The sequence below is a fragment of the Halichoeres trimaculatus genome, unplaced genomic scaffold, assembly GCF_033239565.1.
Source record: "Halichoeres trimaculatus isolate MK-OKI-2021-1 unplaced genomic scaffold, fHalTri1.1 fHalTri1_scaffold_17, whole genome shotgun sequence".
In the NCBI taxonomy this organism is placed as follows: domain Eukaryota; kingdom Metazoa; phylum Chordata; class Actinopteri; order Labriformes; family Labridae; genus Halichoeres; species Halichoeres trimaculatus.
Window position 1 is genome coordinate 4,065,749 of NW_027437195.1, and position 17,162 is coordinate 4,082,910.

At 41.3% G+C, this 17,162-nt stretch overlaps 3 non-coding genes across 3 annotated transcripts; 2 read left to right on the top strand and 1 right to left on the bottom strand.

Annotated features, from left to right (window-relative positions):
• Positions 1–5,275: 5,275 nt before the first annotated feature.
• Positions 5,276–5,347, bottom strand: trnaq-uug (transfer RNA glutamine (anticodon UUG)). The gene has a single exon. It is a non-coding gene; the product is annotated as a tRNA-Gln (tRNA).
• Positions 5,348–5,613: 266 nt separating this feature from the next.
• trnas-uga (transfer RNA serine (anticodon UGA)) lies at positions 5,614–5,696 on the top strand. The gene has a single exon. It is a non-coding gene; the product is annotated as a tRNA-Ser (tRNA).
• A 368-nt stretch (positions 5,697–6,064) lies between these two features.
• On the top strand, positions 6,065–6,136 carry trnaq-cug (transfer RNA glutamine (anticodon CUG)). The gene has a single exon. It is a non-coding gene; the product is annotated as a tRNA-Gln (tRNA).
• Positions 6,137–17,162: the final 11,026 nt, after the last annotated feature.

Here is a 17,162-nt window from a genome sequence, read left to right on the forward strand (position 1 = left end):
TTTATTTATTTTATTTATTTATTTATTTATTCATTCATTCATTCATTCATTCATTTATTCATTCATTTATCTATCATTTTCAGCCGACACTGTTCTGTATTTTTTTCCCAATTTGTTGGAACAAAATTTTGTTGATTCTGATATTAATACCAGATGCTGAATAAATCCAATTCCTGTGTGTTTTCATACAGTTAGACCTGCAGAGACAGTCCTTACCCCAGACTTTGGGAATCAAGGGGCCCAGCAGTCCTGCATCATCACCTTGTTAATAAGGACTGGTGGAACACTGTATCTTTTTTTCCTCAGCAGTGAGTACTTTAATAGTTAACAGAGTAGCTGCAGGTTTCAGGAGTGAAAAATCAAGGAAATTAAAAAATAATAATAATAAAAATTCAAACTTTTGTATTATACCCTTAGATTTAGTCTATCAATGATGGTCTGAGTCCATCCCACAGAGACTGCTCTGTTTCTGCAGCAGCACAGAATCACCATCTGTGGCCATCTGTGTTCCTCATGAGATTGGCTGCTTGCTTACTGGGAACATGCAATCAACATCAAGCAGTCTGTTTGGTTAGGTTTGGACTGGAAATTACACAGTTAACATCACTGAATGAGTTAAAACACTCAGACACGTTGTGTCTTAATGTTGTGATGAGCAAATGGCAGCACCAGCAGAACGGTGTGTACGTTTGGCTCCAACCTCGTCACTTAATGAGAAGTGATGGGATGATATCTGAAACCCTCTTGTCACAGCCTGCTGAGGGAGTGGTTGGGTTTGGGACGTGGAAATGTCAGAGCAGAGGCAGAGAAGTTGAAACAGACTGCCAAACTGGGAGGATGTGAGTGTCATACGACTGTGAGAGTGACAGTTGTCAAGTTTGAAATAAGTGCAGCTGAAGCTGTCTGCCTTACCTAGCTGGCAGTCATCACTCAATTATGATAAAAAAAATTTACTCCACTGTTGAAGGGCTGTTGTTTGTCCCATCAGTAACCCCAACTTCTACAGCTAATATTGCCACTATAACAGTTTTGCATGTTTAATATGGTTCACGGTTAAAAGGTCAGTTATACAAAGTCTTTTATGTTTCATTTCATGCCTCAAACAACCCACAACTGCCTTCTCTCCAAGTATGGAGCCAAAGCTGAAGTCATTGAAAGAAGTGCAGAGCATCAAGTGTCCATTTGAGGCTGGATGCAGAAGCAGGACTACTATATACGTTTACAGCCTGGTCCTGAAAACAGTTTCTGTGTGAGAATGAAAGTAGTTGTGACCATATAAAGAGTCGGAGGAGGGGGTGAATCAAACCCACATGATGGGCATTTATTTACAGGGCACATCAATAAGACACACCATGTTCATAGCATCGTGCACATGATGGACTCCCAGCCCAGAGAAACACCTTCCTTTATACAGTATATCCCCCTCAGTTGGGTGCTACCACATGCAGGGGTGCTAGAAGCATGAATACTAATATTACCTAAAACCCCAAACCTTAAGACATGCACAGCAGTGGCTAAAGGTTACATTACCCTATGTCACCACAGGCCAATCCCAATTGTCATTCTTACCCCTTCCTCTTGCCCCTTTGTCTACCCTTTCCCTTGGCCGTCTTGTTTTGAGGGCCAAGAGGAAGGGGAAGAAAAACATTTCTTAGAAACAAGATGCCACTTGACCCCTGCCATGTCATCACCCCTCGAGGCTTGCTGGCTGTGACAGAGTGACTGTTGATTGACTTCAAATGTAGGGCTGAAAAAAAACGAATTGAAACTGACATCCCAATGTAATAGAATGCAATTTTCAAATCCCAAAGGCTGCAATTAAGATAAATAAATTGATTTTAAAAATTCAAAAAGAAAAACGTTTCATGTACACAGACCTGGAGAAAATATAGCAACTCGTACTCATTCTTTCTTGTTAAACCAGCAAAAGTCAACATGTAGGTATTTTCTGGCCAAAATATGACACGTCTACAAGGTTTGAAGTTAAATCAACCTGTCAATATTCTAATGTAATTGTAATAGTTAAATAAAGATATGTTATTCGTATCAATTCATGCATCAATTAATGTCATTTCATCTTAAAGGGCAACTCTGTTTTTTTGACACCTGGACCTTATTTATAGGTGTGTGCATGCTCATACACTCACTTAGACAAACATCATGCAGCTCGGAGTCCTTCAGGAGTTATTTAGATCCAGCTGATTTTAGCTGCACTTAGCGGGGGCCACGGCAAGGGAGCTTCAGCGCGGGACATAATCTCTGCAGAATCGCTCATTTCGGCGATATTATTTATCATCCATCGCCAGTGTTATCATAAAGTCAGCTCAACTGCCGTCTTCAGGTGGGTCAGCTGACCCAGAGCTGACCTGGTAAACAAACGTTTGAAGGTTGTCCTTACCGGTTTGAGCCTGAGTTCACGGACGAGGAGCTCCATGAAAGAAGGATGCAGAGGGAGAGAGACGAAGAGCTGGCTCCAGAACAACAAACAGGAGCACGTCCACGACTCAATGCGAACTGGTGGTGCGCTTGTGGACAGTATTCGCCTATGGCAACAGAGGAGGAGCTGACTTTATGATAACACTGGCGATGGATGAAAAAATATAGCCGAAATGAGCGATTTTGCAGAGATTATGTCCCGTGCTGAAGCTCCCTTGCCGTGGCCCCCGCTAAGTGCGGCTAAAAATCAGTTGGATCTAAATAACTTCTGAAGGACTCCGAGCTGCACGATGTTTGTCTGAGTGAGTATATGAGCATGCACACACCTATAAATAAGGTCCAGGTGTCAAAAATCCAGAGTTGCCCTTTAACATGTAGCTCCTGTACATCCTGGCCTACAGGAAATAATTTTTAATATGTTGACAGTATCCCTTGTCATGTTGGTCATACTATAGAACGATTTATTGCTTGTGTTTAGCGAATAATACAGAAGATATTGTCCCTCCCCAAAAACTCAAATGCTTAATTGCAATCCGTTGGTCCCAAAAAAATTGCGATAAAATTACTTTCCAATACCATTCAGCCCTATTCCAAAGCAAACACATTTTAACAAACTGCTGATAAACTGATGTCAGATTAGGGTGACACACTCACAGCAAACAGATACCATCAGGATGCACAGTATCACATCAATAACTAGACAGCTTAACCATGAAAAATATATCAATATCATGGGAAATTTTTCAAACCCCTTGGTATCAAGTGAGGTCTCCGTTTTATCTTCATTTCAAGGACTGCGTAGCCCTTCACCTTGATCTTACAGAGAACTGGAACACCCCTTCACTACACATGCACGTGCAAAACCAAGGGCTAAGGGGTAAAACTGGGATTGGCCGCTAAATGAATGTTAAATATTGCACCGATTGCCCTCCATACCCACTCGCTGACAGGTTTTAGTAGTGGCTGACTTGACTGACAGTCAGGCAAATTGCAGCTGTTAGCATTTAGGCTAAAAGCTTGCAATAATTCTGGGTCATGCCTGATACTAGGTTGGGTTAGCATTTCCAATATAGAATAAAACAGAGTAGAATATTATTTTATTGATCCCCATGCGGGAATTTTTTTTTTTTCAATATGGCAGCTACTGTCCATATATGCGGAAGACACACATGATGAAATGTTGCCATAGGCATGGGTGGATCTTAATCTGAGTGTTTCTTCAGTCATTTCTTTATATGAAACATCAAGCACAGAATTCAGCAACGCTCTGACTGAGGACCTTTTTTTCCCCCCAGCACATATGTTGACAGCTGCTGTAGTAATTAGTACAAAGGTATGTTTGCTCTGTTTGACACGTGGCGGATGAAAAGAACAGCTGAACCCAGTCACACTGAGAAAAGCACAAAACTCTCATTATTCAATATGTCTGAATTATAATCTTTAAGCACAAAAATAACACATTTTACTTGTTTATCAAGCAGAAAGGATTAAATAGAACAAGGCAAGTTGTATTTAATCTTCAATGTTGTTGTTATTTCATTGTTTGATTCAACTGATAGGGTTCACCGTTGGCATTTCAGTGCTCTTGACTCAAATGTAGGACAGTAAATATGATTGGCAGCCAAAAGAAGCAAAAGGCAATGGCCAGGAAGCAGACTTGGAAGCTTAAAGCCTCTGTATCTGTGGGCAAAGAATTAGCTGCCAGTGGGAAGCACAAGTCTCCCCATTGGTGAATGGATTCCGGGTCTTGCGTTTGACAGATGTAAGGTCCCGGGGCTAATCCTATGGCAGGTGAACAGGGGTGCCCTGACCCTGGCAATACCCCGGACTACCCAATGCTTAATTGATATTTTCTCCAGCAACTGGTATGTCGCAAGTTTGGTGGACAGGTCTACAGACGGTTCTGTCGACAGCTCCCCAAACGGTTCTGTAGACAGGTCTCTTAGGCGGTGCATGCCCGGCGTTGCCATCCTGGTCAGTTTCCGTACTGTAGTGGTTATCATGTTCGCTTCATGCGCGAAAGGTCCCCGGTTGGAAACCAGGCGGAGACACTAGCACTTACTTTGCCTCTCTGCAAAAGCTCAGTCATGGTGCTCATTGGGCTCCATGCAGAACCTTGTGCAAGCTTGTTTGTCTTTTTTTCATAGTGCAGAGCTTTTTCTATCCTCTGTTTTTTTGCAGCTGTTGCTTTTTTTTTTTTTTTTTTTTTTTTGCAAATTTACTTATATAATAATTACTGTTGTTGTTTATTTTGTTTGTTTGTTTGTTTTTTTTATGTACATACTATGTACACATACCACTATACTAACGAGGATGCTGCCTTTAGGGCACGCTGTACAGACATGGCCCGATGTTCTGGGGTTTACCAAGAATATGCAGAGTCACAGCCAATGCCTGGTGGTTCGAGTCTGTGACTGTCAGGTTGAAATCTTCCTCCTGCCCAGAGTCACCAGTGATGGAGTGCATGACACGACATGAATCACCAGAGCAGTGTGTGCCACTGTTTAGAGTGCCCCATGTTGGCCCCACATACAAAACCTCTGCATTTTGTTGGTGTGCAGAAACTCTGCGCCTGACTGTGTTGTGGCTTCTAGTGGAGAATGCAGTGCTCATTGGCCTGTGGTCAGTATTGAAAGGTAGCAGCCCTGGACCAGTGATCAAACTGCAACAATAGCATAATCCACTCTCAACCAAGTTTTAAGAAGTTCTCCACAGCAGTTTAGAAGTCTTTATTCAGAGTATGACAAAGAGGGGAAGAGATTGCCACTGTCACTCACTGTGGGGCTTTAGGTGGCTTTGACCCATGGTTAGCAAGACCCAACGTGGTCTCTTCTGCACAAGGTCCCACCAAGATTTGAACTCAGATCACTGGATTCAAAGTCCAGAGTGCTAACCATTACACCATGGGACCAGTCTGCTGCTCAGTAAGTCAGTTGTGAGTGTTTGACCTCACTTGAACTCACAGCCTTGCTAGATCCTCTTCCTTCACAGGATTGAGGTTCACTCTAAGAGCCAAGTCTCAGAACAGCAACGGACCGCTTCAATCAGCCCCCCATGTACTTTGGTGTGGGAGATGTTTGACACTTAGTTTCCTCAAAAGCTTGCTCATGACTGTTTTGCCGTGCCGAGGCAGGCCTGGTGGGCCTGGTGGGCCTGGCCACCAAGACCACTCATCTATTCAGGATGGCCGAGCGGTCCAAGGCACAGTGTTTGAGTCGCAGTCTCCCCTGGAGGCGTGGGTTCGAATCCCACTTCTGACAGTGTGTGCTTTTCCCTGGCCCTGTTGTCTGCTGCATGACATTAGCATCTGCCTTTTTCCACGACCATTTCAAGCCTCACAAAGACTAGTACAGCCAAAGTTGGAGACAGTCTAAATGCAGCCACAGTGACAGCACAACCGCGTCTCAGGCATCTGACTGCTGCTTCCTCAATATGCTGCTCGGAGCAAGCAGTTGACTGCCCAGCTACGTGTGCGGCCAGTGTGGGTTGCTTTCTATGCTGCTGTCTGTTTCACTGGTGTTTCTTAGTGTCCCCTGTGTCCCATTGTGCGCAAGAAGACAAAGGCACATAGCGTTGGCATGTACGTATACAGAGAGCGTTTGATGACTGTGTGTTGGCCTTCTGCCCTGGTTCCATGGTGTAATGGTCAGCACTCTGGACTCTGAATCCAGCGATCCGAGTTCAAATCTCGGTGGGACCTGCTTTTGAGGTGTACGGTCTTGGGGCTAATCCAAAGGCAGGTGAAGACATTCGCTCAGCAAGTCATGGGCTCTTCCTCAAGACATCCTGGATGCCACGATTGTAGCTACTAGCTAGTGTTGCCATTCTCTGCAGATAGTCATGGGCAACTAGAAAACCCACTGCTTTATTGGTATTTTTCCAGCAACTGGCATGTCAGAAGTTCAGGACAAGCATGGGACGTTGTCCATTTTCGTAGAGTAGTGGTTATCACTTTTGCCTCACGCGCAAAAGGTCCCCAGTTTGAGACTGGGCTGAATCACATTCTCTTCCTTTGCCACTCAGCAAAAGCTCAGTTAAGTCCTTGGACCCTTTAGGCTCCATCCTGGCCAAAATTGTTGTTGTTGTAATTGTTGTTTTCATTATTTGTATCACTTTAATCATCAATGTTGTTGGTATTTCTTTGTTTGATTCAACTGATAGTGTTCACCATTGGCATTTCAGTGCTCTTGACTCAAACGTAGGACAGTAAATATGATTGGCAGCCAAAAGAGGCAAAAGGCGCTAGCCAGGAAGCAGACTTGGAAGCTTAAAGCCTCTTTATCTGTGGGCAAAGAATTAGCTGCCAGTGGGAAGCACAAGTCTCCCCATTGTTGAATGGATCCCGGGTCTTGCGCTTGAAAGGTGTAAGGTCCCGGGGCTAATCCTAAGGCAGATGAACAGGGGTGCCCTGGCCCTCCATCCTGGCCAAAATTGTTTTGTTGTTGTTGTTGTTTTCATTATTTGTATCACTTAAATGAATTTCTTACCATACTCTTGTAATACACAGGCTAACTACCTTTGCAGCGTGTCTACAACATGTCTTTCTGTGGGTGGGGTTGCCGGCTCCTTTGCCTTGAAAATCTGTATCATAACCCAACATTATGCATGTTCAAAGACTCGTTTGCCGTTGAGTCCGTAGTCACAGAGTGCATCAAACAAAACCAGTAGAAAACCTTCTCTCCCTAGAGTTCTGGCTTCTCTGTTTATGATCCCCACTGTGCTGGAGCCCCAGATCAAGCTGTGTGAGTGTTTTTTTCATCCTGCACGGCTCTCCCCCACAGAAGCTCTTTATGAAATAAGAATAAATTGAACTGCATGCTAAAACCCTTCCTAAGCCTCGCCTTGTAATGGTGCAGTGGGGGAGCAATATTGCTTTTTCCATACACTGAAGCTCCCCGGTGTATTACTTAACTTGTTACTGAAAGGTCAGGTCTCAAAGGAGCACAGATGCAAGGACAGCAAAGAGTGAAGGTTTTCGATGAATGTCAACAAGAAAATGCTTACTAGTGCAAACAGAAATGATTCTGGGCTGGAAGATGAAACTGGTTCGACTGCATATTCCACATTGGCCTGACTGTAAGCTCCATGAATAAAAGGCTGAAAAGAAGATTTAGTTTTTCATTTTTCTATCCAGGATTTTTTTTTTCTTTTCAGCAGGAATACGCTGAAATGACCTGACCTGGGTTCTATGATCTTTAACAAATCAAATTAAAAAAACATTTAACATGAGCAATCACTGTCAACATATACTGTTAATACCCAATCATTGCCAAAGTGATCCCATGTGTCGAATCAAATAATCTGCGGAAAGCACTGCTCACACATTTGCCATTTTCCTGTTGACACTGTGGCAAAAAAGTTATTTTCCTTCAACATGTTTATTTATTTATTTAGAATTTGAAAGGCACTAAACGTTAGATCTTTGGTGAGCAGCTGCCCAGTTACCAGTAAAATAAAACAAAATAAATGAACAAATAAATAAATAAATAAACAATGGGTATAGTGAATTTTTTAGCAGACTGTGACATCCCTGCTTGTTTTATATTTGCTGGTGACTGTACAAATGTTTATGTTTCCTTGATGGACTTTTTTTTTTGATATACTGTATACACCATATATCCATGCTCCTCTTGTCTTTTGTAATGGCTCCCAAGCCTGGTTTTGATGAAAATGAACACAAAGCAGGTACCATCCAAAAATAGCACAAGTAACATCAGCCAGTCTGGATCTGTTTATGATTTTGAAAAGCTTCTCAAGATAAGGTTTGTTGTAATTAGGCAAAATATAAAATAAAAGATTGATAACAAAAACTAGAATAAGCTACATCAGAATCAGGGTTTTTATCAACGACAACAAAAAGTATGTCTCAACAGGCTTGAAAAGTTACAGTGTTGAAACCATTCATCAGGTGCTGCTGCCTTTAGATGCATCAGTACACAATGTCACTTTAAATTTCACAGTGAATAAATGAGATGTGAGTAAGCTTAGGAGTAGTGTGAGTTTTCTGTTCAAACAAGAAAAAAAAAGTGTTCTCCTTTTAAAACATATTATCTTTTTAATGTAACTTCCTGAACACAGATTAATCTGAATACGAAGGGGATGTGACTTCTTACTGGATTTCATGATTAATAGTCACAGAGGTCTGAACAAAGGTTAAATAACACTTTTTTTGGTATAAAACAATACTGTTTACTACTTTGTAAGATGTTGATGAATAAAAGAAAGTTTGAAAAAAATTGGCATTGAGAAGGATTGTATGGGGAAGTGAAGTGTTGAGGACCAGTCTTTGGATCAGTACTAGATGGGTAGATAGGGTGAGCAGTTATGTGGAATAGAAAACCTGTGAAGCACGACACCTGCACTTTTTGGGATTTCTTCACCTGCATTACAACCCACTTGCTGTACTCTATCCCTTTTTAAACAGTCACAATTTGTTGTTATGGGACACATTAAGGGTGTGGTTTGTCAAAAATGGAGAAAAAAAAAACACAAAAAAACAGCAACAATCAAAAACACTGCTAAATAAGGCTCTAGTTCTCATCGTGTCTCTTCGTCCTGGCAGACTACCTGCGTTTGTTTATATCTGGCACGTCGGGCGCGGACTGATACACTAAGCAGCGAGCGCCTCGTAGCCAGATGTGGCTCTGCAGCGGAGGTAGCGCCGTTTTACGACACGATGAGAAGAAGAGCCTTATTTAGCTGTGTTTTTGTGTGAAAGTAACGCACTGAAAATTCTCTAAACAAAGCGTGAATGCAGACCCATATCAGATTTTTTTCAGTGGGAGTCCGTTTATTTGTGTTTTTGGTCAAGTAAAATATGGCTGCATCTGAGTGCAGAGGAAACCAGAGGAGCAGGGAGGGGGTGTTTGGTGCGAGCGCTCTGGGCTTCTGCTGCACTAAAACACTGCTGTAGGGGTAATTTCTGCCCTAAACCTTGTGATAGAACCCAACTTGTTCCATCCCGGAGTATCACTTTAAGGTAAACATGCAACTCAATTAGACCGTAAAACCTAACATAAAACCTTTTTTTTAAGTAACTATCTGTTTTTTAAACGGTAAACTCAGCATCTGTAAAGACTTGATCACTTTATTTTTTTTTTTTACTTTGGTGATTGTACTTCAAGCATTTTATTTTTCTGTTTATTTCTAGGCTGCTTTTATTATTTTCTATTGCTGTATAATTTGCAGTGTCCAGGTCTGTAGTCTTTTTTTTTTTTTTTTCTTCTTATGTGATCTTGTTAGCTGCTGTAACATGTGTTTCTTTGTTGTCAGCACATAAATACTTGATCACACTGAACCTCTGACCTTCACTCTCTCCAAGCTCTTCATTACACAGGAAACAGTTTGGTCCTTGGAGGAACGGCGAACATCCGGTCATCTCCTATCTGACATGTTGGTTTGCTTTCAGTAGGAGACATCTCACTTATTAAGCCACACTGAGACTTGTGAACTAGCAGCTCAGGATTAATCATCGAGGGCATCGGTGGGGAAAAGGGCTTCATCTTGCACTTATACTGGCCCCTTCTCCTTTATATTGTCTCTTTTCACATCAGCTCACCTTTTTGATCTCACCTGTCTCTCATTTCACACATCTTGAGCAGTGGAAGCTTTTTTTTTTCCCTCCCCCTTTCGATCTTCAGGGATGAGAGGGAGTCAGCTTTTTAATCAGAGCCATGAAGACTCCCGCAGGATTGGAGCCACGTTGGGGCTTGCCCATCTCCACGTGAGTTATGAGTTATCAGAGCCTGGCCTGGAGCTTCCTCTCTGACTGTGAGATACAGTCACAGTGGAGGGACAAGAGGTTCAGCCGGTCATCTGGATTAAGATAAAACTCACCGTCAGGAGAGGCTGCATCAAACACTGACAGTGTGTCCAGAATTTAAAGTCGGGGTCTCATTTCTTATTCCTGTTTCCTGTTGGCAGCCTGCTCCCATCATTTTTCTGTGCATGTTATTTGTAATGTGCTACTTGACATTCACTCATTTCATCACCTCAGAGAATAACAATTTGACGGTGTCAGAGCTAAATTACCTGCTGCAGGGCTCACAGGGAGACACGCTGGGTAAGAAGTGAGGCATGTGACGCAGTCTGTAAGGTGACATGTTGGGCTGGATTATTTGCTCACTGACACTTTCATTTCTCCCTGTCTTTGTCAGCTGATGGACATCACAAGAGCAACACAGTGCAGTGCTGACGGTGGTAAATATATATTCAAAGGAGGAGTCTCAGAGAATTAAAGGGAAGATGGGAAAATGAATGGATTGCCAGTAACATTTTAATATACTGTATGTCTTTCTTGATGTTTCTTATCTCTGAACAGAGAAAATGTGTGATTTTTTCCCCCATGTCAGTCTTTTAAATTAAACACTCCTGACCCGTTTTCTACTTAATCCACTGGCATATCCTTTTTCATTAAAGGCATAAAAGTAAAAAAAAAAAAAAAAAAAAAAAAATATATATATATATATATATATATATATATATATATATATATATATATATATATATATATATATATATATATATATATATATAAAGTAAATAAAATAAAAACAAAATAAAAATCAAAGATCCTGTGGATCATGAAAATAAAAGAGTCGAGTGGTAGACCCTGAAAAATTCACCTGCACTGGGCCAGAGGACCTGATTGGCTGTCCATCAAGACATCAACGATCCTCGACCCAAATTAAAGCCATTACTGGAGCTGACTGCAGCCCAATAACCATTAGACGCCACATGAGAGAGAAGAGCTTTAAGAACAAAACATGTCTTCAAAGACCTCGTCTCCTTCAACGCCACAAACTCGCCGTTTGGACTTTTTCAGAGAGCAGCAAACAAGGGACACTGAAAGGTGAAGAAAGTTTGATTCTCTGAGGAGAAAAAACTGAACCTTGACGTCCTGATGGCTTCAACGTTACTGACATGACCAGGAGATCCCACTGGAGATGTTTTCACGGCGGCACAGTGGAGGGGGCACCATCATGATCTGGGGCTTTTTCCTTCAATGGACCAATGGAGCTTCAGGTTGGTCAGGGGCGTCAAACGGCGGCTGGCTCTGTGGAGATGTTGCAGGGGGCCTCCTTCATGACTGAGGGCCCTGGTCTGTGTGGGAATGACTGGGTTTCTGGACTTCTTCCAGAGGAATCAGCTCTCTCTTTGGTTCATCCTGATGTTCCCCTGATCTAAATCACTCTGACAACATTTGGGGATGGATGGAGAGGGACGGTTACAGAAATGGACATCAGGTCCAGACAGTGGATGATCCTTCATGAAGACATCTTTACCACTTGGAGAAACGTTCCCACAGCCTCCTGGAAACACTCACGTCAAGCATGAAGGGATCAATAAGAACAGCTCCTTGTTACTAAATACTTTTTTTTTTTTTTTTTGTTTTTGAGCTGTGGTCTTAAACTTTGGATCAGCTGATGAACAGCCCGTTTCAGTTGTATTGTTGTTTGCAATAAATATCTTAGTTTTTTTTTTTTTTTTTTGGTCTCACTCCCATTTCTTCTATTTGCATTTTGAAATGCTACTTAAGACATTTTTAAAGTCCAACAGTGCAAACAGAAGCCAGATATATACTCAGTATCAGATGTTAAGGCTGTTTATTGTTTAATTGTAAGATGTGCATCAAACTTCCAGCTGCCGTCAGGTTAACTTTCCATTATGACAAACGGCTTTAATCTGACATCAGATGTGACGGGACAGTTAATATAGATACAAATGTATATGCTGGTTCAGACGGTTACATTAAATAGTGATTGCTGTGATTGTTTATTACATTAAAATGTGCCTGACACTCTGGAAACCTGCCACTGAAGCTTTGTTGACATGTGCCCACATGAGCGCCTGTCACCAAATTACAGCTGCGGAGGGTGCACTCCACTTTGCGCTGAGAACAGACCAGCGCACTTTCTGCACTGTTTTTGGCACAAAATTGTCACTGCGCCAACATGAATCTGCCGACACCTCCCCCTGGTGCACCATCAACTCCCCCTGGCGCGCCGTCACACCCATCTCTACGCAGACTACCAAATTGTCAAATTGGCAGTGCACGGCGGTGTGCTGCATGAAATTAACACTGCACAGGGTGCGCCAGGCTTGCGTCCCCTGCGCTGCGCCACAAAATTTGAACCCATAGTGTTCAAAAAGTTTTAGCAGGATGCCTGAAATGTAGTTAGTTCTATACTGGGTGGTAAAAGAAGGCTTTTTTCCTGTTTTTAATTTGTTCCTTGTTGACGGAAAGAAAAATATGAAGATAATTTTCAGCTCAATTTTCTGTCATTTTATTCTCAATAAGAGGTGTTGTTTCCTTCAGCAAAAGTTGCTGATGACTAACATTCACATTAAAAAGGTTTCTTGTGTAGTGAGCTCAGCTCAGAAAATGCTTCCAGTAATAGGAAACAAAGAGGACAAATGGTGGACAACTCTGGTAAGCTGCTGACTATGCTCCAAAGCTCCTGCCAGTAATCAAACACGGAAAGCATTAAAAGGCCAAACCACAAAGGGCTGTATTGGTTTTTAAATTAGATTTTACCAAACTTTACAATAATAGATTTTTTCTTTCTTTTGCACAAATAGCTTTTTTTAAGGAGTGAGAAAAATAAGCCTGTCTTTTTTTTTTTCATCTGAACTGTGTGCAAACATCAGCAAGAGGAAATTACAGAACTACAATGAAGAACGCCTCTGTCCTCTTTTTTTTTTTTTTTCTTTATCCAAAATATGGGACATGTTGAATAAAACGCTGAAAAGTTTCATTCTGCTCATAAGATCTGGAGACATTTGTGTCTCCGGATCTTATGTTAAAGTGGTAGTTTATTTACATTTTGAATATCTTTTCCTATGAGCAGTCACAGAAAGCAGACAACTAATCTTGTCTCTAAGGTTTAAAGACCAATAAAGGAAATCATTGTTAAAAAGCAGAAGGTTAGTAGTAGAAGCTGCAGGCCAGGAGAATCTGGGCACAACGTCTTGTTCCAGCCCTGAAAAAGTACTTTATGCTGCCTTTGACTTCAACATTTACCACATAGATTATAAATGACGTAAATTCTTCTCTGAGTTGTTTTGTTCTGTGGGATAAAGAATGGACGGATATAAAAAGAAACATGTCTTTGGTTGGAATGGGTTTCTTCTCTGTAATCAGCCAAAGTAACCAGCAAACGCCTCCTGTTAATGTCAAGTGGAGCTGTCATATACGGTAAATGGACGTGCACTTATGGTGCCTTTGTAGTCTTCCTGACCACTTAAAGTGTTTCACACTGCTGGTCACATTCACCCATTCACACGCTGATGGCACACAGAAGCTGCTGTATTAAGGGACTCATTTTATACTTTCGCACACAGCAGTACGACAGCAGGAGTGACTTAGGGTTCAGTGTCTTGCTCAGTGATACATCGGCATGTGACTGCAGGAGCTGGGGATCTATAAGGAAAGCAAAGCAGAAGAACAGGCTGTATCCACTAATGACTCTAAAACAGAGCATCACTGCCTTCACTATCTGCTTTAGGTCTCACAGATTCAGTTCTCTGCAGTTTAGCTGCAGCTGAATGAGGAGCAAACATTTCTTATGTCACAGTTTTGAACTAAGATTTGTTGCAGTTTAAAAAGCTCTTTCAACATCTCCATTCAAAAAAAAAAAGCGTATAGTCTGAGGAATTTCAAAGTTATGTGAGCAGACTTTATCATTTTCTGGTGTTTTTTTAAGGGTGAAGTCCTAAAGACAAATGCGTAATAATTAGTGCTGTCAGGCGATTAAAAAAATTAATCTAATTAATTACAGGATTTGTAATTAATTAATCTTATTAATCGCATTTTAATCTCATATCTGCTTAAGGTCCCAAAATAAAGAATTTGAATTCCAGGACATTAAAATTACATTAAAAGACATAAAAAACATTTAAAAATAAGGTGGGAATATATACAACACATTTTAGGTACCCTGAGGCATAATGAACACATGAAAAAAAGTTTTATGGTTCTATCTTTACAAAATCTACACATTCCTGCACCTAAGATAAGCTGATTTGATTTTTAGGACGGTTTTTACTTTTGTCACATTTTTACTCAATGTTGACTCAATTTTCTCTGCAATATGAACTTCTATACTTCTATGAGGTCAGGAGAACCAGGGCTAAAGGCTAAAAACTGTGAGGAACTATGTACAAAACACTTAATTCAAGTGTTGGATCAAAGAAAAGTGAAGTATTCTCAGTTTTACATGCTCTGAACACACAAACTGTTGCTCATTGTGCAGAGCAGCCCCAAGCTGAAACATGACACCAGGAAGATGGAAGGAATTTTTCAAAGAATTCTTAAGCTTTAAATACAGAACATATATCGATCATCCAGGGCTTGTTTAATGCAGTAAAGAGTGTAAAATTATCTGTTTTTTACAGAATTGCGCTAGAGCAAACGGTTGATTTTCTGCAGAATTTCCAAGAGGACATGTGAATAAACGAGATATGGACCTACTCTCGCTTCCCCTGGTCTAAAGCATGTTGCTGACGTCAGGTGTGATACATTCAGGGACCGTCGGAAATGTGAAAATCTGACGAGAACACCACTTTTCCAAGAAGGACAAACGGTTTGTAAATGCCAGGCATTTGAAAATAAGTGTGTCTTTGAACGCCCCGCAGGTTTTGGATCCAGATTAATCTGCGTTATTTTTTATTACGCGTTCATTTGCGGTGTAATTAATTAATCCAATGAATGCGTTAAAATGACAGCCCTAGTAATAATAATTTAAAAAAAGTGTACAAACAGCACCAGAGACACTGTTTGTTCTTCAGCTGAGGTTGTGCATTCAGGCCTTTGGATGTGCTATGCAACTTAGAAAGTATCTTTTTATCTCATCTGCACAGGGGTTAGTGTGCAGAGGAAGCTTCACAAACTCATGTGATTCAAAACCCAAGTAGGATTAACAGATTCAGTATCTCTCAATATATTTACAATTCCGATTAGCAGAGCTATGGAGCTGGATATCAACTCGGTAAGTGAACCCAGGGTTTTCCACTCTTGGTCAGTCGCAGTCACATAAAGGGGATGGAGTTTGCAGATCAATCACAAACATGAGAATGGGAGAAACCCTGCAGAGAAGCAGACACTTATTCTTCAAAGAATTTAAACACATCATCCAGGACAAATCCAACACTGCTGCTGCAATCCCAGGAAGGAATGCTTGGAGACAATTACTGACTTTGTTTATACGCAAATTCAGTCGATTTTAGTAATTTTGTTGTGGGTTCCATAAATTGAATAAATTCATGTTTCTGCAGTACTGCCATATGTGACCATTATTATTAAACTCATTATTTCAGATGACCCCATGTCATCAGGGACATTCAAATGATTATTTTTGTCACAAAAAACTCTTTCTCTCCTCAGTGCTCCTCTCATGATCCACGCACCAACCTTGTCAGAATCTTCTAAGATGGGCAGGTCATTTCCCTAGAGAGCTGATTGGTCAGGAGGTGGTGCTTTGAACCTTGATGATCTCTGATCAAAGCAGGTTTACTGTTCAGCATAAGTTACCATGGTGATTTATCACAGTGAGAAGTGAACCAGGGTCATAGGACAGAAAATCCAGGGTTAACCCTGAAGTTACCTCGCTAAAAGACAATCCAGCTTCATAGTACAGGCCTCTGGATGATGGGGGAATGACAAACAGAGGGGGAGAAATTTGCAGCAGGATAAAAAACCAAAGCTTCAAAACTATGACAGGTCAGCAAAAAAATAAGAAAGAAATCAACAATGACTCAAACAATGGAGCACTGGGAGATGATATGATGACAGGCTTACACTTCTGTCATGTGGAGAGCAAAAAGGACAAGAATACCTCTCTCCTGCCTCCCCTCCTACTCCTCATTTTCAAAAATGCAAGATGACACACAGGTCAAATTTATTTACAAGGGAGAATTAAAGAAAGCTATCACATAGTTTGATTCAGATTTCTCAAAGCAGAAACCCCAAGACAGAGTTGATCTTAAATACATGCAAACAAAAAAATCTGCGCTCCAGCTGACACACAAAGGGACAACTTAACTAAACCTTTGTATCAGAAAAATTCAGAAAAATGTAACAGAAGTCTTGTGTTCAGTTCCTTTTGGACTCATTAGTGCAGGCTAATGCAGAGAAGACTGAAACCATTAGTATTTTTAAATAGAGGAGGAAACTGTCTCTGCTTTCACAGTCTTCCACCCTCCTTGTGAGTTGTGGTGTAAAACTAGCACCTCTGGCCTGTATCACCTTCAGTGTAATCATCACTAAGCTGCTAGAGCAGGAAGGGCTTTGTGTTTGAGCGTGCACATCTATATGTGTGTGTGCAAAGCTCCTGATGTGTGTTTACATCTTGCACTTTAGCAGCACTGTGACACAATGAAATCACTGCTTAACACCATTTACAGATATGAAACCTGACAGTGTGAAACTACAAAGGTGTGATGACTGGAACTGACTCATTTTTCACATAAATTAAAGTCAGGATCTTGAAGAGTTGGAAACACCTGCTCTGAATGCTGTGCCCGGGTTGCAGGACATGATGCTGTTCCACTTTTCCTATCAGAGGTGGTCGTGGCTCAGTTTCTCCTCTGGCTGCTCTCATAACAGCTCCATAAACTGCTCTGCTGGGGAATTAGTATCACTGAGCCACAGTGTTGTTTGCATACATTTGAATGAGGCATTATGCAGCTGAGCTCATCTCAGTCACAATCAGGTGAAAGTCAGACAG